The sequence below is a fragment of the Micropterus salmoides genome, unplaced genomic scaffold (assembly GCF_014851395.1).
Source record: "Micropterus salmoides isolate LMB-PRFRI ecotype aquatic unplaced genomic scaffold, ASM1485139v1 Ms_hic_scaffold_10, whole genome shotgun sequence".
Classification (NCBI taxonomy): Eukaryota; Metazoa; Chordata; class Actinopteri; order Centrarchiformes; family Centrarchidae; genus Micropterus; species Micropterus salmoides.
The window spans coordinates 5142256-5150729 of NW_024040041.1; the positions used below are offsets into that span (position 1 = coordinate 5142256).

The 8474-nt window shown below is 46.3% G+C and overlaps 1 long non-coding RNA gene across 1 annotated transcript; it reads right to left on the bottom strand.

Annotated features, from left to right (window-relative positions):
* Positions 1-3529: 3529 nt before the first annotated feature.
* On the bottom strand, positions 3530-5276 carry LOC119896470. Its single transcript, XR_005443227.1, has 3 exons — positions 4970-5276; positions 4247-4555; positions 3530-3832 (listed from the first exon to the last, which is right to left on the bottom strand). It is a non-coding gene; the product is annotated as an uncharacterized LOC119896470 (long non-coding RNA).
* Between the last annotated feature and the right edge of the window lie 3198 nt (positions 5277-8474).

Below are 8474 nucleotides of genomic sequence, written 5' to 3' on the forward strand. Positions count from 1 at the left end.
TATATACACATTTGCCCTTGGAACTCCCGCATACGAAGGCGCATATCAAAAACCTTATATCTACGCGGGGGATCGAGCTGAATCTAATGGTATAGGCCACTCCCATTTCCACCTAGAGTTTTTTTCCGCTACATCGCGAAAACTGAAAAACCTATTTTAATTAACTCCTCCGAAACCACAAGTCTGATCGACACCAAACTTGGCAAGGATAATCTCTCGACCAAGCTGATGAAAGTTTGTAGAGGAAATTTTCATACGACAAAAATTATTAAAATGATACGTTAATAAATGTTTGTGAAAAGCGCTATAAACAGGAAGTTATGTCATATCTTAGGTTGGGAATGACAGATCAACTCCAAACTTCAGGACCTTATGTGTCATGCCCCCCTGAGGGGCTGTGCAAAATTTGGTGCAGTTAGCCGCTAGTGCAATTAACTCCTCCGAAGCCAAAAGTTCGATCGGTACGAAACTTGGCACAGACCATCTCTGAACCAAGCCGATAAAAGTTTGTAGAGGGGATTTTGATCCGCTAAAAACCTCCGAATTATAAGCTAACAAATGTTTGCGCAAATGATAAAACAATGTCATGTCAGATCTTACGTTTTCAACAGCCAATCTACACCAAACTCCTTATCTTGCACGACCTCCCAAGGGGCTTTGTGAAATTTGGCGTCAATCGGCTTCTAGGTGGCGCTATTCTTTGGAAATCAAATAACACTCCCATAGACATACATTAATTTTATATCTCCCTAACCACAACTCCCTTTAATTTATAACTCATCGTTTCTTCTCCGTGCGCCCCCCGAGCCGCAGCGGGGCGCCCAGGCCAACTCGCGCTTACAAATGATTGCAGTTCTAGTTTCCAATTGGTATTTATTTTTCCCAGGGTTATTTTTATTTAATATTTCCTGTGGAAACTGTCCGAGATGCATCTCTGCTGTATCTCCTAAATTTCCGTCGTTCTCTGTCTGCCCCTCAAAGCGCAGTTTAGCATTGCTGAGGATAAATTGTGGGAAAACACTTATGTGCTATTGTGTTGTTTTCCTACCTACTGGCTGTAATTATTATCAGAATCAGCCTAAAAAATCTTGTAAAATGTGATTGTAGAATGGAAAGAGTTGATTAAATATCCTGGTAACAATACAGAGGACATGACCTCAGTACGTATGAGCTTTTCCAGTTAAATTTAAGAAAAAAAGTAAAGCTAACTATATACATCAAGAAGCTCTGGTAAATCATATCAGTACTGGATTCCCTGTTGGTCTTTGAGGCTGTGTTTGGTCCTATTCATTCCGTGTTCACTGCTGAGCGAATTGCCTGCTTACCCGGTGCCGTTCCGGTTCACAATCACCAGGCGCTGCACCCCGCCATCATTCCATGCCAGGCCCCCCCGCCCCTGGCCTGAAAACCTCCAGTGCTTGAGTAAAGGTGTAAACACCTTCATACAGTCTGTGGTAAACACAAACACTCCCTGGTGCTCCGAGCTCCCAGTATGGGCAGAGCTAATCTGACCAGTGGCTGCACAGCTAACTGAGCTAAGCACACCCATTTCTCTAAACTCTACTCACAAATCCCTTCATTTCTCATTGCCTGCACCATGTGGTCATTGAGAAAACACTGACATTCAATATTGTTCAATCAGCACAGGCTGAGCTCGATTAGCACACAGCTACCCAGGTGGAAACACAAAGAGTCAAAATTGATAACACACCAATCAGAAGCTTCAACAGATAGGTAAAAGCACCAGAGTCAGTTCATTCAGTTTAGGAACAATGGATCAAGAGAAATCTGAAGTAAGACATAGAGGACACCAGGGAGGAGGAGGAGGAGGAGGAGGAGATGGGATAGGAGGGAGATGAGGAGTAGGAGGAGGAGTAGGTGGAGAACAAGAATCTCTGGACTGTCTCAGACCAAAGACAGGACGCTGGGGCTGAATAATTAGTTGTTAGGTGTGTTGAACTGTTCAGCACACTAAGGAATAAAAAATGAGCAAATGTTTACATTTGTTATTTCTTTTGTGTTCATCATGTGAAAAGGTTTCTGAAGGGGAGAACCACAAGCAACATTATTAATAACCAGTTATTGTTTTTATGCGCACACACACACACACAGACACACACAGTCTCACACATAGACACAAACAAATTTAGGTTGTCCCTGGTAGAATTATTCCTGATGCTTTTCTTTCAGTTACTTATTTAAATTAATTGTTATTATTCCAGCTCTCGTGGCTGTGCTGTGATGCTTATTTATGGTGCGTGACTGTTTCTTGTTTTCATTTTTCTCTTAGTTGTCATGCTATATCAGACAAAGGAGTATATTAATACTCTCTTGTTAAAGTAAAATCTGTCTGGCACAATATGGTATCCAGGTCATCATACTCCATACCAGGCTGCTGAGCAGGACAGGTTTAAAAAAAAAAGAAAAATAAAGAAAGAAAAATAACCAGTTTTGGAGTATTGCTTTGAATCTCTCTCACCAGTGTGTCAGACTGTGTTGCAGTGTGTGTGTTTCTGAGGGCTTGTGTGTCATGTCTTAGGGCAAAGTTTGGTTTTTCAGCAAGATTGAATGGTTTTGAGTGGAGAGCTTCATTTTGACCTGAAAATAGGACGTTTGGAGAATTGGGTGAGAAGTTGTGGATTTGTGTTTAGAGTTTCGAGAAAAAGAGGCATAATTTCAAGAAATGTGTTTAAGCCATTGAGAAAAACTGTAATGTTACAGAGAGAGAGAGACAGAGAGAGAGAGAAGGGGGAACTGGCATACCGACAAAAAGAGAGAAGTGAAACAGAAATGTATTATTTTATTGTAATTCAGTTTAAATCAGTGGAGCGTATTAAATGCAAACAGTAAAATAGCTCCACATCTGCAACAAGGACTGGAAACAGTTTTGAGAGTCATGGTTCCCAGAGGATAACCTGACAGCCTGACATTCCCTCCAGCATTATCAGCAGGTTGACGTGTGGTTCAGACTGATATGTCTCCACCATGCAATGTGGTGTATTTGTGAACTTCATCAGGTGAGACTTCCTGATTTTTCCTGATAAACCAAGTGACTTCACTTTATCAGACAGTTTGTTTCTCTGTATGATGAGCATTACAGCCTCAGAGAGCCTCTATTTATTTTTGTTCCCTTTTGTCTCTCTTGTAGTGCATTTGTGCTGATGTGTATGGGTCACTATAATGTGAGGTGTAGGAACATTTGCATCAAAACGTCCCCGAATCCTAAATGTCCTGAAGGCAGCAGGACCCAAACAACTTTATTTGTTATACAGTGAATCACAACGCTGCGCCCCTTTCTTTTAATCCCACACCCCAAACCAGAGGGGGCAAAAAGTCAGCAAAAGAGAAATAAGCTCTGAAAAATGAACAAAGGGTTTTTTGTAACATACAGTCTCAGACAAGGCAAAGTTTTACTGCCAATTAGGCTACTGTTGTTGTTATTATTAGTAGAAGTAATGGTGGTATTACTGCTTTACTTATGAATAGCTACATATAAGAGAAATGATTACAAAATCTTTCTCACCTGAACAGATCACTCCAGCATCTTCACTATGTCCACAGTTGTGTTTCCCAAATCCTCCATGCTGACACTGAGTCAGAGACCTTTCACTTCCTGAACAGCCCACATCATCAAGCCAGATTTGACCGGTTCCTTCACCAAATCGGGCCTACTGAGGGGCACTCAGTGCTGCACCACAGTCCAGCTCCCTGCACACCACCTCAGCATCATTTAAGTCCCAGCTGTCATCACAGACTGTTCCCCAGGTGTTGTTGTGATAGATTTCAACTCTTCCAGAGCACTGAGTAGACCCGGACCCAGCTAGTCTGATACCTAGTTTCAGAACACAGAAGACAAATCAGTGCTGGATAGAACATGTGTTTGTTTGTCATTTAGTCATGACAGAAATCTTTACTGTAAGACAAATTTGGCAAAGGTTATGACATTATACTTTGCATCACCCATACAGACTGTGAGAAATATAAAACACTTTTCACAGTAGATCAAACACTCGATGAACTTCATCACCTACATTACAGTTTCATTTACTGTATTGAGCAACATTTCCCACTTGTTATTCTGCTCTTCAATTCTAAAAGCATTCTGCAGGGTGTGGTTAGCAGCTCATATAGTGCTGCATCTGAACAGTGTTACATTTCACACCACAATGACTCGGTGACAGAGCTGCTAAAATACACAGAAAAGGATACATTTATTCAAAATACTTTATCTGAAACGTTTTCTCACCTGAACAGACCACACCAGCATCCTCACCGTGGTTACAGTTGTGTGACCCAAATCCTCTGTGCCGACACTCAGTTAGAGACCTTTCACTTCCTGAACAGGCCACATCATCAAGCCAGATTTGACCGGTTCCTTCACCAAATCGGGCCTACTGAGGGGCACTCAGTGCTGCACCACAGTCCAGCTCCCTGCACACCACCTCAGCATCATTTAAGTCCCAGCTGTCATCACAGACTGTTCCCCAGGTGTTGTTGTGATAGATTTCAACTCTTCCAGAGCACTGAGTAGACCCGGACCCAGCTAGTCTGATACCTAGTTTCAGAACACAGAAGACAAATCAGTGCTGGATAGAACATGTGTTTGTTTGTCATTTAGTCATGACAGAAATCTTTACTGTAAGACAAATTTGGCAAAGGTTATGACATTATACTTTGCATCACCCATACAGACTGTGAGAAATATAAAACACTTTTCACAGTAGATCAAACACTCGATGAACTTCATCACCTACATTACAGTTTCATTTACTGTATTGAGCAACATTTCCCACTTGTTATTCTGCTCTTCAATTCTAAAAGCATTCTGCAGGGTGTGGTTAGCAGCTCATATAGTGCTGCATCTGAACAGTGTTACATTTCACACCACAATGACTCGGTGACAGAGCTGCTAAAATACACAGAAAAGGATACATTTATTCAAAATACTTTATCTGAAACGTTTTCTCACCTGAACAGACCACACCAGCATCCTCACCGTGGTTACAGTTGTGTGACCCAAATCCTCTGTGCCGACACTCAGTTAGAGACCTTTCACTTCCTGAACAGGCCACATCATCAAGCCAGATTTGACCGGTTCCTTGACCAAAATGGGCCGACTGAGTGGCATTCAGTGCTGCACCACAGACCAGCTGTCTGCACACCACCTCAGCATCATTTAAGTCCCAGCTGTCATCACAGACTGTTCCCCAGGTGTTGTTGTGATAGATTTCAACTCTCCCAGAGCACTGAGTAGACCCGGACCCAGCTAGTCTGATCGGAACTGTGAGAAATATAAAACACTTTTCAAAGTAGATCAAACACTCGATGAACTTCATCATCTACATTACAGTTTCATTTACTGTATTGAGCAAAATTTCCCACTTGTTATTCTGCTCTTCAATTCTAAAAGCATTCTGCAGGTTGTGGTTAGCAGCTCATATAGTGCTGCATCTGAACAGTGTTACATTTCACACCACAATGACTCAGTGACAGAGCTGCTAAAATACACAGAAAAGGATACATTTATTCAAAATACTTTATCTGAAACGTTTTCTCACCTGAACAGATGACACCAGCATCCTCACCGTGGTTACAGTTGTGTGACCCAAATCCTCTGTGCCGACACTCAGTTAGAGACCTTTCACTTCCTGAACAGGCCACATCATCAAGCCAGATTTGACCGGTTCCTTGACCAAAATGGGCCGACTGAGTGGCATTCAGTGCTGCACCACAGACCAGCTGTCTGCACACCACCTCAGCATCATTTAAGTCCCAGCTGTCATCACAGACTGTTCCCCAGGCGTTGTTGTGATAGATTTCAACTCTCCCAGAGCACTGAGTAGACCCGGACCCAGTTAGTCTGATCGGAACACCTTCATTGCATGTAAGACATAACAGAGAGTATTTTAAAGACCAGTGTTGGGCAAGTTACTTCCAAAATGTAATGCATTAAAGATTACTAGTTAGTGTCAATTGAGAGTAATTAGTTAGATTACAATATTACTGTCTCTGAAATGTAATGCTTTTGAGTAACTTTCACTGCTGTTTAATTGGCGCATTATGCTCATAGTAAGATGTGCCTGCATATGTGGGTTTGTCTCTCCATTAAAAAAATGTCTCGGGTTACGTATGTAACCCTGGTTCCCCGAGAAGGGGAACGAGAGACTGCGTCGGTTACGACACTATGGGAACGCCTCTAGGCGAAGCAGGTCTGAACGTGAATGAAATCACTCCAATCCTATTGGCTTGTTGCTAGAACGGTAAGGTGTGACGGAATAACCGGAGGAGTATAAAGCACACCTGTACACACTCATCATTAGCTTAAACTATGAAGCAGGCGCTTCAGGCGGGGAGAAAGGTGCGGCGGACCGACGCAGTCTCTCGTTCCCCTTCTCGGGGAACCAGGGTTACATACGTAACCCGATGACGTTCCCCTTCGAGGGAACTCGAACTGCGTCGGTTACGACACTATGGGAACGAGATACCCACTAAACCGTACCGAAAACCCCGCCTGCCCCTGTTTGCAATAAAGTGGCACGACTAAGAGGAGAGCGCACGAGTGCCAGGTGCCGAAGGAAGGTCAAGACTGTAAAACCGAATGAATGTGTGCGGAGTGGCCCAGCCAGCCGCTAAACAACATCCTGCAAGAGGCCCCGGAAAGGAGGGCTCGAGAGGCCGCCTTGCCTCTGGTAGAATGAGCCCTCACAGCCACAGGTGAAGGCAAACCGCGCCAGGGAAATAGTCTGAACAATCCAGTTGCTAATAGTATGTTTGGATGCAGGGAGCCCGGCCCTGGGAGACCCAAAACACACTAGCAGCTGGTAGCCTTCCTCCAACGGGAGGACCTCAGAGTGTAACTACTCAGTGCTCTGACAGGGCAGAGCAGATGAAGTCTCCCGTCCTCCGCCGTCACATGAGGTGGAGGATGAAATGCCTGCAGCACTGTGGACCCTGCCGCACAAGAAGGCACTTTAGGGATGTATCCTGAACGAGGGTGCAGGATAGCCCTAATATTCCCTGGGGCAAACTCCAGGCTTTGCGGGGAAACCGAAAGCGCTTGGAGCTCCCCCACCCTCCTCAGAGAGGTGATAGCAAGGAGAAAGGCCATCTTGAGGGTCAAGTGCTTGGCCTCAGCTGACTCCAGGGGTTTGAAGGGGGCCTCAGCCAACGCCCCAAGAACCACTGCCAGATCCCAAGTGGGAACCTTGGACCGAGTCGCAGGTCTCATCCTCCGGGCACCACGGAGGAAAAGTACAACCAAGGGAAGTTTCCCCAAGAACCCCTCCCTCAAAGGGGTGTGGAAAGATGAAACAGCTGCCACGTACACCTTGAGGGTGGAAGGGGAAAGACCAGCAGAGAACCGGTCCTGGAGGAACTCAAGTACCTGAACCACCGGGCAGGTAACAGGGTCCACCGACCGCTCCCTACACCAAGTGGAGAAAACACTCCACTTCAGGCCATACATCCTCCGTGTGGACGGGGCCCTGGAGCTCAGGAGGGTCTCGACTGCTCCGGCTGTTAGACCCAGAACCCCGGGAGCAGAGCGACTGGGGGAAAAGCGTACAGACGTAGCCTCGGCCACGAATGTACCATGGCGTCCAGACCCAACGGGGCTGGAGGAACGAGAGAAACCATAGCGGGCAGTGCGTAGTCTCTTGAGACGCAAACAGATCCACGTCTATGGGGCCGAACTCTCCGCACAAGAGCTCCACCACTTCGGGGTGAAGTCTCCATTCCCCGGGCCTCAGCCCCTGCCTCAACAGCAGGTCTGCTCGCTGATTCTGCGTCCCCAGGAGATACATCGCCCTGAGCGATAGTAACCTCTGCTGGGACCACAGGAGGATCTGACGCGCCAGTCTGTCCAGAGGGCGCGAGCGCAGACCGCCCTGGTGATTCAGATAGGCCACCACCGCTGTGTTGTTCTCCTCGTAACGAACCAGGACGTGGTGGCCTTGGAGATCGGGCAGGAAACTCCTTAGAGCCTGGAACACCGCCAACATCTCGAGACAGTTGATATGCCACTCGGATCGATGCACCTGCCAGGATCCCCTTGCAAAGTGGCCGTCCATGACCGCGCCCCAGCCCGTGAGGGAGGCGTCTGTCGAAATAACCAGCCGGCGACAAGACCCTCCCAGCACGGGCCCCTGGGACAGGAACCAAGTTTCCTTCCAAACTGATAGGGAACGAAGACACTTGCGCGTAACCCAAACCAGACGGAGAGGATTCCCCTCGGGAAAAAACCCTTGTTCCTTAGCCACCACTGCAGGGGTCTCATGTGCAGCAGTCCAGATGGTATTACGCTGGACGCAGCCGCCAGGAGACCCAACACTCGTTGAAAGTGTTTCATAGTGATGGCGTGGCCTAACTTCACCCCTTTCACGGCAGCCAATATGGTGTCGACACGTGCCGGAGACAATTGTGCCCGCATCGTTGTCGAATCCCATGCAACCCCTAGGAACGTAGCCCGTTGGGTG